Raw genomic sequence first — 24,797 nt, forward strand, 5'->3', positions numbered from 1 at the left:
CGTGGGCAGAAAAAGAACAGTCTTTTCTGCATGTTGGATTTTTCCTCACAACCTAAGCATGTAGGTTGTGGCCGAGGAGTCCAGCCATCCATGAACACTGGACCTCTCAATCCAAGACACCGAAAACAGAGCTGAGGAGAAGCAGGCCGTTTTTTTTTTGAAGGTTTCCTGTCCTGTTGTGGTCTTTAGGGGACGTTTGATTTCTCCACCAGCAGAAACCGTTCCTCTCACCGTCTCTTTTTCCACAAAGAGTTTTCCAGCTCGCCTTGCAGCTGCTAAAACATTTAACAGATCAGGGTGCAGGTGTCTAACATTACCCCAGCCTCATTGCTCCTGCTGCACTGACGGATGGCTATTTTAAGCCCTGCTCATTAGCTGAAAGCCTCCGTTTGAGCTTTACACCACCTGTTTGCTTACTCAGCACTTTTTAAATGTGATCACAAACTTGTGCTTTTTCTTCTGCTTGGTACATCTCTATAAAGCGAAAGGGTGTGAGACTGAGCTGCATGAACAAACAATTAAGAACAACATTTTTGTGCCATTTTTACAGCTGTAATTCTTCATATAGTCTAAAATTACGGACTGTTGTTCTACACTTATAATTCAGATGTGATCAAAAATACGACCAGAATGTTAAAACCCAGATGGAAAACAAAAACAAAAAGAAAATGAAAAAATATCCACGGAGCTCAGGAAAGGCCTGTGGTGCACTGATGTATGTGACAGTTTCCAATGTTTGCTCCCTTCTAGGTTCAGATGAAAAGTCCTTTCAGTGTGCAGCCATGATGCCTATAGAGGCAAATATTCCAATTGACTAAAACGATGACAGAAAGCAAACACGCCACCTAAAGTTCTGAGTCTCCACGAGTTTCTCTTCCCGTCTTTTCATTCTTCGTATTTTCCTGCAGGTCCTTTTCTGTCCCAGTTTCTGTATATGAACTGATTTCGAAGCCTTTGGCTCACTTGAAAATTTAGGTTGTGACATATTTATGTAGTCAGTGCAAAACAAGAGCAGAAGAGGTGTCTTTGGGATCATCACCTAAAGAAGACCTGTTATTTTTTTTGTCTTTTTCTGAGCAAAACTGTTTTCTTATAATGTTAGACCACAGAAAATAAAAGTTTTCTGAGTTTTGGAGTTTGGCTCTGCAATGTTTACTTTGTCACATCAGTCCTGGACCTGGCTGCAGACAACAAGATGGCGCCCGGACATCCAGAACCAGAATCTTTCACCGGAACCGGAAGTTCATGTTCTCTCCCCCATTTCTGTTGGAAAACATTCTTTTTTTAAAATAATTCTCTTGTCGAAAAAGACTTATTTAACTGGAAATCCTATAACAGTTAATTTTCTTTCCGATTTTAAGCTTTAAACCTTTAACACCGGAGATGTCTCTGTCAATTCCTACTAAGCCCTATGACAAACCGTGACTCTATCAAGGTAAATCAGCTAATTCGCACACAAAAGCGACTTTGCACCCGGAAGCAGCACTTTAAAGCGACTTTTCATTGATATGCAACATGTTACTAATATAAAATGTTGCATGCCGACAAAAAAGTTGCTTTTCTCCGCGACAGAATAAGCTGATTCATGCTGATTGCATTAAGGGATGAAAAGTTACGGTAGTAGAAGGAATGTAAACATGGGAGCTAAAGCTTCGATGTAAAAGGATTGACAGTTTTACAAATATGAACCCTTTTTTTCATATCAATTTTGTCTTTTGCCCACATTTTAAACTCATCTTCCACACTAAAACTTCATTTTTTCCCAGATATCATAACAGCTACCGTTTAGTCACATTAAAAAGTTTTAATAAAAGGTGCTACAATTCTGAAAACTTGTGGAATTGCCGCTTCCGGCCAATGTCTGGGCGCCATCTTGACAGTTTCCAGGGTCCCCTCTTCACATCAGGAATCGTGAAACTGCAGTGAGCCAAGTAGGCCAGAAGGGGGCGGTACAAACACCAATTTTCTTATATTTTTTGGCCTTAGCTCGGTGAAATCCACAACTGTGTCTGCTGCACTGTTAAGTCTAAGAACTGAAGAACTGCAGTTTTTCCCTGGCAGGAAGGAGACAGTGGAGGTTTTACTTGGATGGACTATGAATCACGAGGAAAGCTTTATGACCAGCACACCCTCTTTACTTAAGGGTGGAGTTCAACTGGCCAGGAGTCTGCTGAAAAAATGGGACATCTGTGTGTGTCTCTGTAACAGTGTCAGCAGACTTCTGCATGTCAGGAAAGTTCATTGTTGAATGATACTGTTTCAATAAAATATTGTTTTAAATTTAGTTCAATAAACACTAATGTGTTTATAATTATGAGTAACTGCAGCACTATTGTGGTGTGTGTCGCCCTATGGTGGACACTCCATCCATCTAGGGTAAACCTGTCCAGTAGTGGTTGGGATAGGCTCCAGCATGACCCTATGACCCCTGAAGGGATTAACCCTATATAACGTGTTCTTTGCACTACTGCAGCTCTTGGAGTCTTCACACAATAAATGCAATTCAGCAGATTCCAGAGGAGAAGTTCAGCCTTGTGCCTTTATGCAAGATTTTACGTAAGTAATGTACTGCATAACGATGCGAAGTCAACATGAAAAACCACTGTGATGATCACATGAATGGTCAAGGAGTTCCAGTGTGTCAAAAAGAGTGTGTTATTTAGGCCATTAAGTCCCACTCCAATCATCTTTTGATCTATTTTCATAGTGTTTCCAGTGGTCCTTTAATAATGATTATGTTGTTTTTAGCCAAAATTTAAAAGCCTGTGTTGTTTTCTAGGACATAGTTTCTGCGGAGCAGCAGGAGTTCATATGATTAGAAATTCACCTATAAGTTGTGGGCAACACTGTTGGTATGGAGTAAGCCTGCACTCATTTCCAGTCATCCCTTTGTTCTGATAGCTTACAAGCTCTCACAAGCCCAAGCTAACATTAAAGGTGAACAAAAACGATATCAGAGCTATCCAGGTGGACAGTTTAGATCCAGATTCCAGGTCAGACGAAGAAGAAAAAAAGACGTTAATGGATTTATTTGAGTGGATTATTAGAATGGAGCAGAGCAGGGAGCTTGTGACCCGCCCAGCATGTTCTATACTTAATAAATAAGATATTTCTTCCAACGGCATTTTCTCCTCGGCTCCTGATTCACAATGATTAGAATAAAGAAATACTAATCAGAAAAATACCACAAGAACTTGTTAAAAACACCAAAACGCTGTTGGTTTCTAATGGAATATCGATGGGTGCATCACTATTTCTGCTTGTGATTGTTTCATTGAAAGAAAAAGAGACAGAAAAGGAAAGAAAATGATCATTTACAAAAAAAATGCTGACATAAAGGCAAAAAAGAGTCAGCTTTAAAATGACGTGATTTGATATTTTTTAAAGGAACTACCATACATGAGAGTCCAAATGAATGACCTCTTGACCTGACACCACTCTTTCTGACATTTCTACACAAGTGCTGTGGTGGTCGGACAGTCGTCCATTAGTTAAATTTACTCCCAAGCATCCAACCAACAAGTTAACATTTTTCCCAGTAATTTGTTTATCTTAAAGTTCTTGAAACAAAAATTGGGGATTAACTGCATTTGTGGAGATGTTTAGCAGTAATATCCGTCACGGTAAAAGCCTGTTGTAATGATAGTAATGCAGACTGCAGAGGCAGAGAAATGCTTTTAGGACATTGCGATGGTGTGATGCTCTGCTCAGGGGAAAGATTTAGAAGATAGCAGAAGTGCCTCAGCCATGCCTTATATGAAACATTTGATGTTTGCTCAGATCTGCTGAGATCAGGTGCATAAACGTACATTTCTACTTCCTTTTGAAGCTGTCAGAAGAAGTCTCTCAGATTCCACGAAGACTATGATAGCAACAGTGCATTTATGAGTCCTGCCATGAATCAGTGTCATGCTAATCAAATATTAGACCACTCTGCTGTCTCCAGAGAGCAGACACAGTCCGAAGAGTCTGATCAAGCTTTGCCTGTGCAGCATCGGCTCTTTCAGAGACGACCTATGTTTAGAGACGGCAGGAGAGGCTGGAGGCCGACACCGGCGGCACAGAAGGAAAAGAGCAGAACCTGGAGTCACAGCACCGACGCAGGAGTCTGGCTGAAAAATGTTCTGTTTCAACAAAGTGGAAAAAGAGAAGCCAGAAAACTGAAAAGAAGGAAACAAGAGGAGCTCTAACCAAGAGGCTGGTCAGAGAGCAAAGAGGGAGGTGGCTGGTCAGACTGAGCGCTGATGGAATCCTCCTTTCAATTTGCCTCTGACCCCCACTCAGCCACCCATCACACTAACGAGCAAAGATGGACTCTGCTCTGCTGTTCATGGATGAGGTGAAGGCGGAAAAAGGTCAAAAAGAGAAGGACAGATTGGCAGGGAAGAAAAGCAGAGATACAGATGGAAGCAGAAGGCTGCCCTTCATCATCATCCTTCTTTTTCCCCACAATACAGCAGTTCGTGGCGCCTCCTGAAAAGGACTGACAAAGAAAATGAAGGCTCTGTCCGAATACACTCACTACTCTTTAACCCCTAAAAGACTACAAAGAGTATAACTATCCAGCATCCTGGACTGTAACCCTATAAAACCATTCGTATAATATTTGATACATGCATTTCTGAGACGCCTATCTTATCAGAATGATCAAAACTTCAATTAAAACGAATGAAAAGGGACGGCGTCCACACGTCACTACCAAATCCAAGTCCTTGATTGGCTAAAGTTTGACCTGGTTTAACTTTCGATGTTTGTTTAATTGACGCTTTTTTTAATGTAAAGAACGGAAACGGTTATAAAATGTGCATAGCGACACGTTGACGTGACAATTTCAAACGCAGAAGCCTGAAACACACAGATACATAGACTTTTTATTGAAAGTGGTCCTTATAACTGAGGACGATGTAAAACATAAAAATTTCTGAGTAATTCAAAAAATGTCAAACATTCTCTTTTTCTCTATGCTGCCATTAATATTTGAATAAGTCAGCTTAGCTTGGAGGCGTTTACAAAAGCACAGTGAAAAACATGCTTTAATTTCAGTGTTGAAGAACACTCTATAACAGTGAGCCCCTTCTCTTTATGTGCAAAGCTGGATGCTGCCAATTTGTGCTACTAAGAAAAGATCTGAAGTTTTGAGGTCTCAGGGTGTAATTCTGGGTTTGTGAGTTTTATGTAGTCCTTTTCTCAAACCCCCACTATCTGCAAACGAGGACATGGTCTCTATGAGCAGCTGCTCTGTGTTCTGATGGTTTGCTGGTTAATGTGAGTCAAGAAAACTGGTCTAATTACTGGCTGCTTTTGTGCACACGTTCAATAAAGATGCAAACAACATTTGTGCTGATTGGATTTTCATGGTGTGAGTCTTGATTGTACGATGTGCGCGGATGCTTGATATGTGAACGTTTTTACTTAAACATCAGGTCCCCTCAGGTCGTGGTGTTTATGTGTGAAAACCGGAGGTTAAATTTGAGAGCAATAAGGACTGTTGTAGCTTCATAGCTCCCTGCGGTGCTGCTATTTTCTCCGTCAGCTTTTGTTTTTCCTCTGAAACACAGCAGCTTCATGTTCATTAAGCTTTAGCTGATGGTGGGAATGAGGAGAAATGCTGCTAGGGTTGAATATAAAGATCCTGTAGCAGGATGTGTCACAGTACTGCTTCTACTTGTTGTGACATTTCCCAAGTGGATTTGTGGCACCTTTTGTGTCACAGGTCAAGGAGGTAAAAGGCTTTACTTGCATAAAAATACTAAAAATAGAAACTGTTGTATAATTTTTTTTGTTTATAAGCCTAAAGCAGAAACCAGAAAAATCCCTGAAAAGGATCTTTTTCAAAAACTGTTTCAAAAACTTGGATATTTTCTGCTACATTGTCAGGGCCTAATCTACTCTTACAAATAAAACCTAATTATTTAGCCACTATTTCCTTTTTTTAAAGATTCTGTATTTAAGAAAAAAAAACCAACAACAGCCAAAGTCAGATTGTTCCAATCCATTAACATTCACTCTATTAATAGTGTGTTTTTCACTGCGGGACAAAGTGTGAATGGTGTGAGTTTCGTTCAAAGTGTGTGATAGCTGAGTGTATAAGCACTCTAAAATACTGAATGTGGTTTCGGATCAGAGTTCTGAGCTCTGAATTCCTGTTAATAGCTCTATTCTCACTGATCTCTGCTAATTCCCGACCGGAAAAACAAACCAAACCTGAGTCTTTCTATGTGAGACTACAGCTCTTACAGTACCAACGACAGATGAGTCCAGACAAAAACTCAGCGACTGAATAGGCAGGTGAAATTGTGAAGGTCTCTGCAAGCTTAGTTATGATACCAGAAATGTTTAAATTGCACAATCCAGAGTGGTAATGAATGAAAAATTGGGGGAGGAAATCTGTTTGCTGTGACCTCTCAAGCAATGAAGCAGGTTTGGAAAATGGACGTATGACAATGAAATTGGGTTGGGGTTCCAAATCATACTGTAATGGTGTATCTTTTGTTACCAGAGAAACATAACTATCAACTGCTTTTATGTTACTGTCATGACGAAAATTAAAAAATGTCTCGAAGTACTTATAAAATGTCCTTTAGTACTATCTGAATTTTAGCAAAGTGAGAGCAAAAGCTGATTTTTTGGAGGCATTGTCACTATTTTATTCCAAATGACTTGAACCTATTTTTTCTGTAACATAACATAATTTCTTACCTAATATTTATCTTAAATGTAACAAAACCAAAAAAAGGAAGGAGTACTTTTAAATATGCAATTTCAAAAGTCTTTGAAAAGGATTAAGACTGTAGGTCAGTGTTGTGAGTGTATAGCCTTGTACTTAAATCAAACTTGACTCACAAAGCCTAGTTTTTTTCTCTGGGCTAACATCAAAGAGGTGACTTGTGACCCTCATGTTATCAATGCTCTACCAGAGTGAAATAGCATGCCCTTCACTGAGGCAATGCTGCAGTGTGTCTCACAAACTGGCATACAGGGTTACAGCATTACCTGTTCTGCTGGGAGGGACAGGGTAATTGCTGCTGCAACTTTGCATTCTGAAACCCCAGTTTCCCATGCAAGAACCAGATTTAAGCTGACATTCATTGAACAGAAGGTGTTGCACTGGAGATCTTGGCTGCTTTTGCAAAACTAATATTATTAATTTGAGATTTTCTACATTTGAAGGGCACAAGGTATTTTGTTGTTTGATGAAAGAAAAAGATAGAAGCCAAACTAATAAGAGCTAAATAACAAGCATGGCTGTGTGTCGATTTGTGAAAAAGCAACACAGTATGAGAGTCTCTTTTGTGTGATCAAACATGGGATAAAAACAGCCGGCATCCCTGTGTGCCCTGGCGTGTCTGGCAAACACAGACACTAACTTTGGGGTAATAAAATGAAAATATTGCATCTTTAAACTCCAACCACAGCTAAATTTGGCTCCGCTGGTATTCAAACACAGTTTATGACTTTTTTCCTTCTCTTTACGCATGTTTAGGCTACATGCTAACTTTGACATTTGGTGGAGGAGGAATTATGGTGTGGGCTTGTATTCAGGACTTGGGCTTGGCCCCTTAGTTCCAGTGAAAGGAACTCTGAATTCTTCAGGATACCAAAACACTTTGGACCATTCCATTTTGGTCCATAAAGACATGGATGACAAAGTCTGGTGTGGATGAACTTGACTGGCCTGCACAGAGTCCTGATCTGAACCCCATAGAGCACCTTTGGGATGAATTAGAGCGAAGACTGACAGGCAGGCCTTCTCCACCAACATCAGTGTGTGACCTCACCAATGTGCTTTTGGAAGAATGGTCCAAAATTCCTAGAAACACACTCCTCAACCTTGTGAACAGCCTTCCCAGAAGAGTTGAAGCTGTAATCACTGCAAAAGGTTGACCCACATCATTTGGGTTTGAAATAGGATGGCATTTCAGTTCATATGAGTCAAAGCGGGTGAGTGAATACTTTTGGTGAGATAGTGTATCGTCAAAGATTTCTGAGGTCCATCATGAGGAGAAATTAGTAAGTAGTGAAGGGATTTAGAAACCACCATAATGTGGAAACAAGTTTCTAAATTCCCTGTCAAATCCAAGGGTTAAATTAATGGAAGAAAAAAGGTACAGATAAAAGGTCCACTAACACCCTCCAGGGTGTTCTGTCATTAAACCACAGCTAGCATGCTCTCTGTTGTGATCAATGGGAACATGTTCAGAGTTCTGTTCAGCAAAAATGGAGGAAAGCAGGAAAAAAAACAGCCAACAGCATTTTAAAATGAAAGAGTCTGTACACAGGAAGCTCATTTTACTCTGAAAAACTGGCAACATCAATATTATTTTGATAGAATTGAGAATTTTAGTGGAACGTCACGGAAGAATAAATTATTCCAAAAAATGTTACTAAGAAACCAACAGGCTGTCCTACATGTTTTTATAATATCTGAACATGTTTACTTGTATTTTGCACAACGGCTCATCAAAAGCTGAATTACTGATTTATAGAAAATCTGAGTTTGTTTACCATAAATAAAAATATTTCTTAATAAAAAAATAATAATAATAAGTTTGAGGTTGGCTTAGAAAATATACATTTCGTTGTAGTCCATGGACATACAGGAAGTTGTGACAGAATCTATTAACACTTAAGTAATTTTATATTTCTTATTCATTCTTATTCATTCATTCATTCATTCATTTTCTTATCTGTTTGTTCCCTTTCGTGGTCACGGGGCTGCCGGAGCCTATCCTGACCACTTGCGGGCGAAGGTTGGGGACAGGTTGCAGTCTGTCGCAGGGCCAAAATCACACACCCATGCACTCTCACATTCACACCTTGGGACATTTTAGCGTAACCAATTTTCCTAAGAAGCATGTTTTTGAGATGGTGGGAGGAAGCCGGTGTCCCCCCCAAAAAAAAACATGCATGCATGGGGAGAACACGCAAACTCCACAAAGAAAGGTCCCCCGTTGATGTTCTGTTTCAGGTCCCCCAGCCCGGGAAAAGAAACCTGAACCAGGGGCCTTCTTGCTGTGAAAAACAAGAGCGCTGACCACTGCGCCTCTGTCCAGCCCAGGCTTTAAAGATACCCTGAGTATTCTCAGAAAAAGTTGATCAGTTTTTCCATTTGTTGTCTAAACTCACCCCTCCTTGTCAGTGCCTCATCAGTTTGATTGTTTTTAATTCTACTGCAATTTTCCTAAACTTTTAAAGGTTTTCAAGCCCTTTTGCACTGAAAGCCTCTAATATCAGTTTGTTAATCGCAAATTTATCATTATCCTGATTTCAAGCTGTGCAATATCCATATCACAAAAGTCAGTAAAAATCGCGATAAATGGTAAACCTTAAATGTGCAAAAACAAAATTATGACAACTTGCACTATTTAATGAATTGAATAAATTCCTTTATGCATTTGACCAATCAGATGGAGCTTTTATGTTATATATGGCCCTCCTAATTAGACGCGGGTCATTTCGAGAATAATTTAAGGTATTTTGACTCTTATTTAATTTCAACTTTTGCAGTGAAATGGAAATGTTTTTGTTGTTTTTGCTATTTGTTCATTTACCGCCAGTTATATATTCATCGCAATATTGATAACTAATATCGCATATCGCGAGTTGTCCTCATATCGTGCAGCCCTATATTAAATATACTTTAATAAAATGCCAATTCATCCATTTATCCGTCTTCTTAATCCCACTGATTCTTTTTTGGGGTTATGGGGTTGCTGGAGCCTATCCCAGCCGCTGTTGGGTGAAGGCAGGGCGCAACATGAACAGGTCATCAGTCTGTTGCACGGCCAGTCACACTACAACACCTAGGGGCAATTTAGAATCACCAATTTCCAAATGAAGCATGCTTTTGGATGGTGGGAGGAAACCGAAGGAGAAAGACTGGAGAAAACCCATGCATGCACAGGGAGAACATGCTAACTCCATGCAGAAATAACCCAGCTAGGATTTGAACCAGGGCCTTCTCTCTGTAAGGAGAAAGTGCTAACCAATACACCCCCATGCAGCCCCAGGAAATGTGTGAAACCCTCCAGCTGTTTTGAAGAAGTCACAGCTAAGCACTTCACCTCCTCCCTCAGTAAACCCATCGTTTGTCTTCCTCTTCACTATTAGATCTCCTCATCCTCCCATCAGTTTGCATCGGTTTCATCTTTCCTAAATTAGAGGTATTGATCTAAAATATGACCAATGGCTGAGCATTTAGGCTATTTGTTGATGTCAAAGGATAAAAATTGATCTCAAGGCCGCTGCATCATGCAGAGTCCTGTGAGAGTGGAACTGAGGTTTTCTGATTACAGCTATAAATAGAGTTTGCGCATTTAACTTAACCTATTAATTTAACTTATTTGAATAAAATTAGAAAATCAACTGCTATGTGGTGAAAATGTGTCAGGAATTTATGCTGTAACCGCTTTGTTGTCTGCGATGAGGATGAAACACGGTTTTTGAAATCAGCATGTAATGAATTATGTCAACATATATTCTGAGGTTGATGCATTTAGGCTCCAATTCTTTGACGTAAACAGTTCTGTACTGTTTCCACTGTTTGCAGGATTGATGGCAGCAAAAGCTTATTAAGGGTCAAAGGTTCAGGTCACGGTTGGTTTGACCCCCAATACACTCGACTGCAGACGCACATGATCATCTTACAGTGCCTGTCGGCCATCTGCTCTGTGGGCTTTAAGCATGCAAAGCTTTCTGAAAGAAGTATTCTGGATACGTCTGAGTTGATTAACAAACAAAAATGTGGAGCGTTAAGTAAACATCTGCACAATGAGCCTCTGATGACACCATCAGGTTGTTTGAAACTTCCCGGACCAGACTAAGAATAAAACTTGAAACTATTAGAGCTTAGAATACAAATTGAAGCGTGAGGATGTTCCAGAAACCAATCCACCAATTCAGGGAAGCTAATTTATTGGTTAAACTTTAACCAATAGATCCAAAGTATCTGACAGATCTAAACTGTCTGTTAGTGAGTCAACATTAACATCCATCCATTGTTTTGTTTTTTTTACAGAGGCAGAAAAAGCCTGCAGCCTCTCACTTCTGGAGCCACCCTCTTTCTCCTCCCCTGCTGATCCACCCTGTGCCCCTTTAACAGGATCATCTCAGCTCTGAGGAAGTAATCCACGATTCCTGAAAACACTGGATTAAAAAGATTACTTACAGAGCAGGATCACAGTTCAAATACAGATGTGGTGGGAGAACAGGGCAGATCCAGATGTTTGAGTGGCAGCTGTTTCTAGCAGACAAGCCAGAAATATTAAAGGATTCATGACGTGTCAGTTCTTTGGGAGCAACATGGAAAGCATATGGATCGGTTTCATGATCTGAAAGGTTTTATGCAATCAAGAGCAACATTAAGAGAAGTACTGTCTAATTAACTTTTTTAGAATAAACAAACAGCTGATCATCTTCAAATTGATCTTTAAACTAATTTAAATGTACATCAGCAAGTGGTATATTGAGTTTTATGGTAAATTTGGTTTGGTTTTCAAAACAGGCTTCTGTGTGATATTGCAAAAGGCCCAAACCTCCAGCAGCATTTCTGTTCAAAGAAAATAAACTGCATCCACTGCAGCTCAGAATTAATATCCTTTAGGATCAATAAATCACTCTTCCATCAATTACTTCCAACCTAAATGAGAATTTTAAAAACAGTATTACTCTTTTTAAACCATACAATAGACACAATACTTATGGCTAGAAATGATTGAGTTTCTACTCCTGTTTCCTGTAACAATATAACAAAGACGCATATTAAGTTTAGAAACATAAGATTTTTCAAAGTTCCAACTTTATTGATTTATATAGCGCCTTTCATTTTGGTTACAAACACACTGACATTCCCTTTTTGTCAAATCTTTTGGATTTGATTTTTAAAAAATTTTAACAGAATGACATCAAAAAAGCTGTTTGGACAATGCTGTAAAGAAAAAGACAAGAGTTTAACCACTAACCAGTGTGTTGGGTCAGTGCAGGTCCACACACCTGCAGGGCATTCATGTTTTATGACATGTGCATCTCTGAATCGCAGATTTTTCATTTGATGATTGAGCAAAGAAACTTTATGCACTTTTGTAAAATGAATGATAGAAATTTCTACAGAGGCAGTTAGCCTGCAATGACCCATCACCTCATTTAAAGTAATCCTTTATGAGACTGCAGGATGGAGTAATTGTAGAACCACAAGCTGTTAACATTTTGCAGCCACAGTTTGACTCTATCAGGAGGAGAGAAGTGACAGAGAGCTCAGAACGGACCAAGACAGACGCGAAGAGGCAATTCACAAAAGCAGGAATCGGTTAAACAATTAAATAATGAGCAGATGAAAAGACAGAGGATGGAGAGAAAGAAAGACAGACCGAGGAGGAATGCCAGACAAAGAGTGACAGCTCAGGAGTGAGGAGAGTGGAGGAAGTGCATGTTTCTATGTGCGCTCAGGAAAGATTTGGGGTGAGGGAATCTTGCATCATCGCAGCGGGCCAATCAGAAGGCTCGGTGTAGATGTTCGAAGAGAGTGTCCTAGCAACAGCGGAGTAAATACCATGGCAGCCACTGTTTCATCTCAGACCAGAAAAATCTTTAGGCCAACACGCTCACTACTAAACAGATTAGCTGCATTTTTAAATGAACGCAACACAGACACACATACAGCCTTTGCCTCATATATCATACTTGTTTGTATAGTTCAGTATAAAAGAAGCATCAGCTTTGAGTTTTCTAAGTATCAATCATTAGGTTCAAAGATTCCTAAAATGACCAGCAAGTCACATATAAAGATTTATGCAAAGAAATGTTCAGTGAACAAAAGGTCTTTGTGGAAATATGAGGACAACAAAAGAATGGAAGCAACTGATGAGGTTTTGGGAATCTGTGTATCTGAATCCTCCTGGTACTGCTCCCTATCTGCTCTGACGTTGGAGAAACAATCGCTACTATCGTGGTTTTGGGGTCTTTTCTGAACCGCCTGGAGTCCATTATTGTTTAGTGAGAAAATATTGCCAAAGGAGGAATACTAAAATACTTTTTTTAAAAAGAAAACCTCCCCATTCAAGCTTTGTTGACATCGCCCTCAGCAACGCGTGATCAGGCCGCCACTTTCAATGAAAAGTCTATCTAAACATGCGTTTTGGGCTTCCATGTTGGAAACTCCCACGCTCAAGAACACGTAAAAAGCACAAGAATACGCGTTTCGCTTGTTCTTGAACACACGTCACATGCCCGTGTGATTGTGGTTTTAGAGTTAAAGAGGACCATTTTTGTTCCAAAGAACTTCATCATTAGGGGTCCAAATGTTTCTTTTTTTCTTTTTGCAGAATAAAAAAATATTTATGTACAATTTAAAGCCCAACATTTGGTAGAAAACAGAACTCCGTTAATAATTCATGAGCACGGTGGTGGTCTCGTGATGAAAGGGTCCTGCTTCTGGCATGCAGAGACATCCGATCACTGAGTTCATCATGAACTCAACTGGATCCGTCATACGTGTCTATTTGTTGTTGAATCGGTTCACATGGATGAGCACAGACGCATGCGGTTGTGCCCTTTGTCTACATGCATGCACACACAAAAATGTCTAGTTGGCTGTCAGTGTTTGTAGTTTTTCTCTCCATTGTCTCTGACCTCAAACACAAAGAAGACCTGAGACCCGAGCCACATGGCATGCTCCACCCCCCCACCCCAATTTTTTAAATTGATCTTAGAAAAAAACAACATATCAGAAAGGCTTTAGCCCCCATTTACTTGCCCCTTCATTCAGCTTTTTCCGTTTCCCTCCTCCCTGTTTTTCACTCAAGCACCCCCCCTCTTTCAGATCCACATTGCAATCTGGGGCTTTTGTTTTGAGCTCTCTGTTTGCAGAAGCAACTTGTGCAAACTGCCACATTGATCGTCTTCATAGAAAACTGAAAGCATTTGCTCGAGTGTCAGTGCAGCAGAGCTGGAAAGAGGAAGAGGCACGTCTGGCATGTGGGTCATCAAGGTACAGAAATGTGACTCATGTGCCGCCGGGCTTTTAGGTTACAGATGTCCTGCAACCAAACGGCCATCCATCACTACTTAAAATACGCAGACTTTGTCAGTGGTGGACCTCCATGTTCAATTCTTTGCTGAGGTGGGAGCGTTTGTGACTGGTCCCTCTGGCTAAGCACTGCGGTGAAACAGAACAGGACCCCGCAAACTGACACCACCCCCCACCGGCTTTCATTCGAATCCTGCCCTCTCTGACCACCCCTCTGATTTCTGAACTTTCCTCATAATTAGAACATCTAGAGCCCTTCCTCATTCTGTGAAACCACCAGTCATCTGCCATCCTCCATCCGGAGCCTGGCCCTCATCCTCTCCTCCTCCTCAGCCTCCTCCTGCATCTAGCTCGCTGTCGTAGGAAAATGATGTCTGTCCTCTCTGCAGTGAGGTTGCTTCAGATATGATTGAAAGCAGAAACCAGAAATGTCAGCTTACCGGCTGGGCATGCAGAATGGGAGGATAATTCTTCCCGCTCTGCTCTCCTCCCCTTAATCCCCTTCCCTCCTTCTCTGTGGACTGGGTGAAGCAGGGATGCGACGAGCAACGGAGGACAGTAAAGAAACGGTCAAAAGGAGGCGAGGAGAGGCAGGATCCTTTATCCGTGCGAGCCAGAGGGTCTGTGGATTCACCTAAACGCGAGCGCACGCACTGCCTCACGCCACACGGCCCTCCCTCTTCCTCCTCTGCACTGAAGACAGCAGCTGTTGGTCCATGAGAAATAGAACGCCATGTCCCCCCCTCCCTCCACCCTTCTCCTCCTACCTCTCTTTGCTCACAAAGACCCCCATCACACATGCACACAACCCCCCTCCCCCTTTGAATAACATCTACCACCCTGCTGGCAGTAAACAGGGAGGAGGGGGGGCTCTGTGTTTGACTTACGTAGAGTTTGACTTTATTTAACGGCAGAGTGACTCTTTCTGCACTCACACTGTGAAAGTGAATCATGGTGAGTGGGGCTGTGCATTAGGGTATTTTTGCAAACTGTGTGGGTGAGCTTACAGCATCATCTGCCTCGGTGCTGCACAGGGGAAGGAAGCTGGCCGTTTTTTGTGGTAATCGGTGGTGTGAGGGTATGTGCATAAAGCTCCAGCTGACGATCAGATCGCACACCAGCAGCTTTAAGAAACTTTGCATGTGGGTCGCTTTTGGGGCGTCCCAGCGGGCTCCTGCACGGCCTTGCGGGTCGCAGAAGGGCAGCTTCAATGGGCCGTGGCTAAATGGTGGCTCTCTTTGTGATTTTGCGGGGGGAACTAAATGTCTATTGTCTTGTAATGGAGGACCCTGACCAACGCATGTGAAACACAGCAGAAGATCTCAAGAGCAAATGTCATCATAGTTTATTACGTGACAAAGACAGCCAGGAGGGGCTGTAAAGAGTCGGCGGCCCAGTTTTTTTGTCAAAGGGTCATGGGGGGGCTTTGGGACAGACAGTCGAGTTCAGTGGATGAACTCTTCCAGCTGTTGCTATTGTTGAAATGGCAGATGAGTTGAAGAAGGGACACTTAAAGTCCAAAAATCAATTTCATTTGACAAAATAAAACTTTAGAGTTCAAGTCAAGATGAAGTTTGACTCCATCAATATTATTGGATGAATTTTTGCAAAAACTGACATGAGCTCACATTGCTGCAGTTACTGGAGATGCTTTTTAAACATTTAACTAAAATACCTAAACCCTAACCCAAACAAAAAGCAACTAAGTACAAATAAAAGCGCTACAAAACAGGTAATTACGAGAAAACACAAAATCCAGGCTAACTAAAGACATTACAGAAGCACCTGTACAGGGGGTTGACCCGGACGGGTTTTGGATTGTCCGGGCCCGTGAAGGACCGTAGAGAGGAGGGGCTGCATCCTAAGAGGAGCGTGGGTGTGTCTTGCACGTCGTATAAATGGAACGTACCATTTTTGTGTATGAGATAAGTGTATCGTGCAGTATTTGTAAGGCGTACACACTTAGTGATGCTGTTGTATGGTGCCCTTACACCACACTCTAGTGGTTAGTAAGATGAACGTACTGGCTCCTTAATGATCATGCGCAAATGTCTCATTCACAAGGTGTGCAGATGAAATGCATCTGTCTGTACCCGTTGGATGCCATACATACTACAATTGTCAAATTTCCTCATTTCTAACAGCTAGGCTCCACATACAGTGCACGCACTTATCACTTGAACAGCAATAATGGACTCCTAGTGCAGTCTGCAGAGTTTGGGGGGGATTCGAAAAACAAAAAAATCGATATGATACGCCTGCATCTTACCTATTTCACCCTTACTTACCCTTACGTGTTGCTGAAGTGTTCGACTCTTCGCTCGCAGCAAGCCTGTAGAAAAAAATATGCATGAACATTTTCACTCAGCTGGTTCAGCAGATCTATGATCTTGGTAATTCATGCTGGCCACATGTGTTTCTGATACAGGGTTGCCCATCTTTATCCCATTTGTGACGAAGGCTTTTAGACGTCATCATAAAATGTTCTCAGTTTAGATTTAAGGGCATTTAATGTAATAAATGTCCTTATTTTCTGCCATGTTTAGGGCTGCACAATTACCTAATGTACAAGTAACTAATGTACACATATGAGTGGGTAATAGTCCAATTACTGCCTTACATACAGCGAGGCTGTTCCTTCGGTTGACCATCCCACCTGGTGGCATCACCAGACCTGCTGGTAGCTCTATTATGATAAAACATCTCAATCTCTGCTGTGTCTTGCTTGCTGAAGTTGGACGTAAAGCATACACTCTTGTTCCTGTTTTTGCTACCATTTCTGAGAAGTGGATCTTCTGACTCCTACTTTCACATCATCAAACATTCTCCAGCGTTGCCTAAATGACTTTAGACAGACAGTTCACGATCACATGCAAGCAGCAACACAGTTTCTATCTGAACTCGTCTTCCCTATCAGCTTCTCTTTCCATCTGTGCTGAAACAAGACAGAAGCTAAAAAATAAAAGCAGAAGATGAAAAAGGGAAAATAGTTTGTACTTTGGGTTTGTCTGTTCAAGAACCTGGAAAATGAATGAAATCCTCCCTCACGAAACACCATCTGTAGTTCCATGAATGTATGTAGACATCAAGAATATTCATTTTTGATCTGAATGGGCAGCACTTTTACTTTGGTTGTGTATTTGGCTTGCTAACCTTTGAGGGTTGACCTGAGCTGCTCCTAATAAATCAATGGTTAGTCTTAACTTTCTTCGACCTGTCCAATATTTCTGACCATTCGTGCAATTACCTAATACCCGCTGGCTGTATGATTGTGCAGCCACGGTGCAGAGGAAAAGCAGTCAACCTTTGATCAGAAGATTGCAAGTTTGGTTCCTGCCATGTGTTGAGGTGTCCTTTGGGCAAGACACTGAACCCCACTTTGCTCCTGGTGGTCATAGGCCGGTGCCAGTGTTCGGCAGCAGAGCTCTCATCGCTGTGTGAATGTGTGTGTTTATGGGTGAACAGGACTGTGACTGTAGTGTTTTGGGACTTCGATAAAGGTAGAAAAGCGCAACATCAGTGTAACCCTTGTGCTATCCTTAGCACTTTAACGTTGGGAGTTGGGTCATCTGGACCCACTAGACAGTGCTCTGAACCTTGTTTCTTCCATGACTTGTGATCTTCACTGGTGTCCATGGATTACATGAAATCTTTCCACCTTTATCCACCTTTGTCATGGTAGGGAGAACACGTCAAAGTAAGGGTGGGCTCATCTAAGATAGCACAAGGGATACACCATTTACCTTATGTGATGGATTCTATTTTCTTTTGAATTCTATATACTGTATTGTTTATATTACAACATGGAAATTTCCCACCGAACGTTTGAATAATCTTTTCTTAGCTTGTTTTATCTTCACAGTTCAAGCACTCAGAGAGAATTGCTAGAACAAGGCGACAGAAATAAAGCTATTGTGATGATAGACCTTGGCTGGTGCTTTTCAGTTATCTTTTTCAAAAGCGTGTTCTATAAAATGAGAAACATAACAGTCTGGTTTTTACAAAAAGTATCAAAAGCAAGAAAAGTGGTCTCTGTGGTCAGAGTCTGCTAAGGTGTCTAACTCCTACAACGCCTTTATGGAGTCCTCCAGAGTGCTGTGTGACAACGTGGCAGCAGAAATATTTAGGTCAAAATCCAGTCAGATACAGTCGTTTAGTCCCTCTCTGGTCTTCAACCAATCCGTCAACATTCTGTTACAAAATTTGAAACAAATCAGGTAGTGTTGTGGTTCCACCTAAGATCACTGGAGCCTGGTCTTCTAAAAGGACCTACTTTCCATTCAGTTCTTTGTTGAAAATCTGACATTACACCCAAAATAAATTCAGAAACCACAGGGTTTCCAAATGCTGATGGCTTTCTGTGGTTCTGCATTTTTTCTCAGAAAGATAAAGTTTGGTGGAGCAAACTCCAGTCACAAGCAATTCACCCATTCTGGTCACACTTTCATTGTTCAGAGTCCTGCTGGTCGACCCAGTTTACTTATGTCTGTGTTTAGCATGCACCCCCCACATAGCACCCATCTTTCAGCAAAAACCACACCCACTTTGGATGCCTGAACTATCGCTGTCATGCTCTAAGCTGACAGCAACAAGCTGTGAGATCGGATATAAATGAAGCGCCTTTATTCAGTCATGCATAGAAGACAAAAGCTTGAACCAGGCTGAGCAGGTCTCTGTACTGCAGACAGACGTCAGGCAGGGTGAAGTCAGGTTGGGCAAAGAAGATAAAAATAAACCATCAGTCAAGCTCATTTCAGTTCTTTCACATAGGGAAGTTTGATTCAAATTAGTTTGTTTCCTCTGATGGTTCCCTTCGTGTTGCAGCATAGACATATCACCTGAACTCAGCTGAGAGCAAATAGATGAATGCCAGTCTCCCCAAAATAAAGGTCTAAGGTCCCTTTTTGATAAAGTTACTACTGAATAACACGCATCATCATCATTTATAAAAACAAAGTGCAAACCTAAACCAGAGGGTGTGACATAAGCCTCTGTGTTTTAACCAAAGACCAGGTTTGAAGAAACAAATCATGGATAAGTTTGAGGGTTTATCTGGTACAGTGTAGGGAAGAAGATACTTAGTATCATATGATAGTCCATAAACCTTAAAACTTTTTCCAGTTTTTCTACCCACCTGTTCAGAGTTCCCTCTGGGCTGTCCCTAAAAATGTGCATAAAGCCTCAGGTTGTTTTCAGACTGGAAGGTCCACTTAATTTGGTCCGGATCAAGTCCTGTACCTTACATTTAGTCTTTATTCAAAATGCTGTCCTGCTGACTTTCCCATTTTGAACCAAACCTTGTAAATAAAACCACGTGACTAAAGATCTCTTCCGTCATTGGCAAAGAATTATGAGGGTGGGGCAAAGCAACGAGGGAAGGAATAATGGAAGTCCTGCGCTTTGCAGTCCACTTATTCAAACTTTATATTTCGCGGACCAATTTTGAACGTCTGTATCAACGTCAAGTAGAACGCTTTTTACTTTGGTATGGTGGAGGCATGCTGTAAGGCGGTTAGGAGACAGCGGCTAAGAAGATACGCTGATAGATATTTATGACATATAGCTTGCCGGGAAACAGTGAGAAACAAAGTGTATCATTTTAAAAATTGTTTTAATGAGCTGCTGTGTCTTATTGTAGCTCCACGTTTGTCCAGGCTCATGGTACCTATTCTATTTACATCCCATAATGCCCAGCTATGGTGGCTGTTTTGGTCCAGTTGTTCCGCTCCGAGCACAAAGGTATCTCAGAGCAAACCAGAGCTCAGTCTGATTGGAAATAAACCGAGACCACCTCCAAAGATGGGTCCTTACTGACTGCAAGCATGTGGTGTGCAGGTGATGCGTAAGTGCCCATAGGATGTCCACACAAACTTCACTCTGATTGTCAAATTTCCTCATTTTTAGCAGTCAGACTGCATGCAACGAGTGTGCACCTATCACATGAACAGCACTAATGGGATCCCCCCCTTTTTTTTGTCTTACCCCTTTACACTTTTTTTAATACCCTTGCTAGTTTGCATGAGAGCACAAGACACCGAAGTCAAATTCCTTGTACATGCAATGTACTTGGCCAATTAAGCGGATTCGGATTCTGATGCAGTCAACAGGAATTAGGGGGATTGAAAATATGAAATATCTGTACGACACGCCTGCGTCTCAACTCTTTCCCCCTTCCTTACCCTTATGTGTTGCTTAAGTGTTCACTATGACCGGTGCCGGTGGAAACAAATGTGGGAGAACATTTTCACTCTACAAGCTAACTGAGGGGAGTACAACTTTGATATTTTCAGTGGGCATCCTTTGTGCCCCATACAGGTTTGCCCATTTTTCACCCGCAGACTAAAGACAGTTGTGACTATCCTATTAGATGATGCAGTTAGACATTTTAAGGTAGTTTGGTCTGCTTTATGTTAGAGTCCAACAAAACAAATAAAGATGAGGACATTTGAGAACCTATTGTGGAGTGAAAGTGGAAACGGAGAGATGAAAGCCGGTCTGCTGTCATGTGAGCAGCAATTTTCTGTTTATTGCACCTTGTTGCCTCATTAAATTCAAATAAGATTGGATGAAAAGTGAGCCAAAATTGGTGACAAATGAGAAACATAAAATGAGCTTGAAAATAACTGGAAAAATATAAACATTGTATAATTAAGGTGGAGAGAGCTACCCAAGCAGCACTTACCATCACAGTCCTGCGCATTACAACCACTTTGCATTCACTCAGCACACTGAGTAATATGCTGCTGGCTTTGCTGAGTGAATGCACTCTGCATGCCTTTAAAAGTTATGAGCTCAAACATGCTGTTGTGTAGTTTTGTAGTACTTTTGCACAAGATCTGATACCAAGCGTTACTTTAGTTGATGGATAATAGAACAGTGTTTAGTCAAAGACAATTTGTGTGTTAGAAATTTCCCAAATTTGTATGATATTATCGAAATATCTCCATAGAAAAAGTTTTTTTTTTCTTTAACACTTTCTAAGTAAACATGGTATAATATTTCCCATCCATTAGCATGATCTGGGTTTAGGTCATGAACATGGATCACGCTCGATAGACAATATGAAGTCACATAGAGGATTCTGAAAAGATGGGAAATGAAGCCTGAACTGAGGTGGGGATGTTGAACAAAGTTTTTACATTTGAAAAATGGCTGATAAGAGAGGAGGAAGTAAAGTTTTGTGGAGTCCATCTGTGGGTATCACAGCTACAAATCAGAGAGCCACACCTACAAGTGAGACTTGTTATCATAGTTGTCAAAAAAAGTGAATAAAGCATCTAATACTGGTTGCATATAAGTCTGTTTTGGTTGGGTCAACATAAGGCTCAATACGAAAGTACTCCCATTTGCTCACTCATTATTTTTTTTTTATCCGTGTGGCCAGTGATTTTTTTCTTGGTGGAACAGAGCCGAAAGAAGGGTTAGGGATAGGCTAATATGTGCCAACAACAACATTTAGCCGTGGATGCAGTTGAAAAATCTGTGCGGTCAATGCCACAATGTGCATCTTGGTAAATATGTGGGAATTATATCAAACTTTTATTTTGTCTAAACATGATTGGAAACATGAATTCACATGATTGTTTACACGGTTTCTCAGGACTGCGCGGCATTTCTCTATTCAAAAGGCACCTATGTTAGCTCACACACCGTCTTAAAGTCTCTACTTGGAGACATTGTCCTCCCGGGAAACACGGTTCTCCTGAGTCCTGCAGCTCGCTCACGCAGAGTCGGAATAAACTGTTTACATGCACCATGATCAGATCAACAATTGGCATAACCTACTCATCTCGATTGGAAAGAAATTTTGATCCAAATGAGTCTGATCCGGGCAGAGGATTCAGAACGGCGTGTTGACATGACGCATTTTTATTCTGATCAGGCGTTCTTCCCGATTACTTTTGTCCATGTAAACACACCTACTGAGATTAATTATGCATCAGAATATGGAAAGTTCTCAGACAACAAACCTTCTAGTTTCTCAGTTAAAGTCAGAAGAAGCGACCCCGACTCAAATACGAGCAGGACCAGCTGTTTTGTGAGCAGCAGAAGAAGGTGGGTGGGGGCCCTCTGCCTGTTGACTAACATTGTCTTTGATGGGTGGGGGTAGATTGGATCGAAGCTTCCTGACTTACTGAACTCTGCTTCACTGATAAACAGCTCACACCTCACCACCATGTGAAATTCAATTCTTAAAGCAAGTAAGACGGACTCACTGTTCATGTGGGGCTGATCAATAGCCCCCCCTCTATCGGAGACAAAGTGGCCACCCCACCCCCGTGTGGGCACAATGCTATGCGAAACAGCAGCTCTGCAGTAAAAAAGACCAAAATAAATGTAACCAAGGAGACAGTGATGAGTAAGAACATCTACATATGTTTCTGGGGAAACTTTCTTCTCCAAACTGCTAACAGTTCTCTGGTGCATAATCTTACAGTAATGATTGCTAATCCCGGAAAGCACTCAAAGGTCTGTTTTAACCTCTTTCACTGAAAATCCAAGCTTGAACCGCTTCATTGCATACACTTTTACTGCGGTGCAGAAAACTAATGTGTTTAATGTTAAAAAAAGGTGCTTTTGTGAGAGACTTCCTGTAATCTAAAGAAGTGCAAGTATTGTATTTTATTAAAACATAAATAGCTAAGAAGGATCAGGCAGCTGGATTATTCATGCAGTTTGTTACTTTCAAGCTGGTTTTCCACACCTGCTTCTTTTTGCATGTGGTAGCAGTCTGCCCTCAGAGGAGTTTAGAGTCTTAAAAGCTTACACAAAAACATTAAAACACTCATATAAAGCTAAGTAGATGTTTTTAAAACTAGAATTTTAAGAAAATGTTACAAGACACAACAAGCGTGCTTTCTGCACTATAGAAATCACGGATTTCATCAATGAATTAAGATTTTTGAACTAATGACATATGACCAAAACTAATGACCAAACTATAACTCTCAATGTGCTTATATTAAGCGTGACAACAGAGTCAGAAATAAGTCTGTCAGTCCAAATTGGTTTACTGCCATTCACAGTCATTTCAGAACTTGTTTGTAAGATGATATATAATAGCGGTGTAAGTGTATTTACAATCCCTCTTACTCCCAATCTCCCAATCTACACATATAAAAACAGACTGATACGGCTAAAACAAATGTTACTGTGACGAACGGAAACCTTTTGGCCACATTTGCGAAATCACAACAACTACCGACCTTGTCTGGAATTCTTTAAGAAAAATTATATTTTGACATTTCAGCATCGTGTTCCTCTCAAAATTCCTTTAGCATCAGTAATAACAACCAGAATTAATCCACACCTTAGGTGTCCTCTCTGGGTGGGTGGAGTGCTCCTGTCCCCTGTCCGCTGTGGGGTCTCTGTAGCGGTCAATTGTGGTGAAGAGAAAGCTGCACCAGAAAGCAAAGCTCCTTAATTTACTGGTCGATTTTTATTCTAATACTTACCAATGGTCATGAACTCTGGGTCATGACTGAAAGAATGAGGTCCTGAATACAAGCCGCTGAAATGAGCTTTCTCCTGTAGGGCGGCTGGTTTCTCTCTTAGAGATAGGGTGAGAAGCTCGGTCACCCGCGGAGAGCTCAGAGTAGAACCGCTTCTCCTCCACATCGAAAGGAGCCAGTTGAAGTGGCTCGGGCAGCTAGTCCGGATGCCTCCTGGACGCCTCCCTGGAGAGGTGTTCCAGGCATGTTCCATTAGGCAGAGGACCCGGGGAAGACCAAGGACACGCTGGAGAGACTATGTCTCTCGGCTGGCCTGGGAAAGTCTCAGGGTCCCCCCAGAGGAGCTGGAGGAAGTGGCCGGGGCGAGGGAAGTCTGGGCATCTTTGCTTAGACTGCTGCTCCCGTGACCCGGTCCCGAATGAGTGGAAGAGGATGAATGGATGGAAGGTTCTCTGAATTATAAGGCGCGCCATTGTTTTTTGAAAAAGTGAAGGATTGGAAGTGACCCCTATGAAAATACGGTAATAAGCAGAGGAATTCGTATCTTGAAAATATTCACATATTTACTGTCTGTAAACAGTATTCATGCTGGTGCAGCTGATGACAACGGTTACTTATGCTGTCAGCTGCAAGACAAGATACAGAAAACCCATTTTCCCCTCCATGCTTCTATGCTTGCAGCCTTTTTACACCAAGTTCAAAACTTAACCAACTTGACTCCAAACAAGATAAATCATCAAGTCATAATGTTTAAAAGATTTAAATGGTCTTATGGTCTATGTTCTGCCCTTATACAGGATTGTGAGTCATTGATAATAATAATATTTTGTTGCAGAATTGACTTTGCAACACCTTTTGTCATGCTTGGCTCATTGTCCAACCCCAACATTCAACGTGGCCGCAAGCTGGTCACCCACTGCCCCTAAGAACAGACTGAAAAGGATCACAGCAGCCAAATAAACAAAAAATATGTGCCCCAAGGGAAATTTAAACTATGGTCAATTTAGTTCAAGCTATTTAACCCTTGTGCTATCCTAGGCACTTTGGCATTGGGAGTTGGGTCATCTAGACCCACTAGACAGTGCTCTGAACCTTTTTCTTCAATGATTTGTTATCTTCACTGGTGTCCATGGATTACATGAAATCCTCTCCCCCTTTATTCACCTTTGCCATGGTAGGAATAACACGTCAAAGTAAGGGTGGGGTCAGCTAAGATAGCACAAGGGTTACAGCAAAAAAATGTCATCCATAATGTGAAAATCTATATTTTACAGAACTAAAAACACAAAAATTGAAAATGCTAAATATAAGAATCCCATTTT

At 41.3% G+C, this 24,797-nt stretch overlaps 1 protein-coding gene and 1 long non-coding RNA gene across 5 annotated transcripts in view; both read right to left on the reverse strand.

Moving 5' to 3' along the window:
- fam49al (family with sequence similarity 49 member A, like) overlaps positions 1-14,795 on the reverse strand; it is a 31,532-nt gene extending 16,737 nt beyond the window's left edge. For 3 of the 4 annotated variants that reach the window (XM_011480902.4, XM_011480901.4, XM_023959904.2), the window contains exon 1: positions 14,464-14,767. The gene's annotated coding sequence lies outside the window, so the exon portion shown is untranslated. Of the gene's footprint in view, positions 1-14,463 lie in introns of all 4 variants that reach the window. The other variant, XM_004073878.4, reaches the window with a different exon arrangement.
- A 1,486-nt stretch (positions 14,796-16,281) lies between these two features.
- On the reverse strand, positions 16,282-23,473 carry LOC110015881 (uncharacterized). The gene is made up of 3 exons (XR_002291146.2): positions 23,334-23,473; positions 22,240-22,334; positions 16,282-16,355 (listed from the first exon to the last, which is right to left on the reverse strand). It is a non-coding gene; the product is annotated as an uncharacterized LOC110015881 (long non-coding RNA).
- Positions 23,474-24,797: the final 1,324 nt, after the last annotated feature.

This window comes from Oryzias latipes, chromosome 11 (genome assembly GCF_053564925.1).
Source record: "Oryzias latipes strain Hd-rR chromosome 11, Olatipes_Hd-rR_3.1".
Taxonomy (NCBI): Eukaryota; Metazoa; Chordata; class Actinopteri; order Beloniformes; family Adrianichthyidae; genus Oryzias; species Oryzias latipes.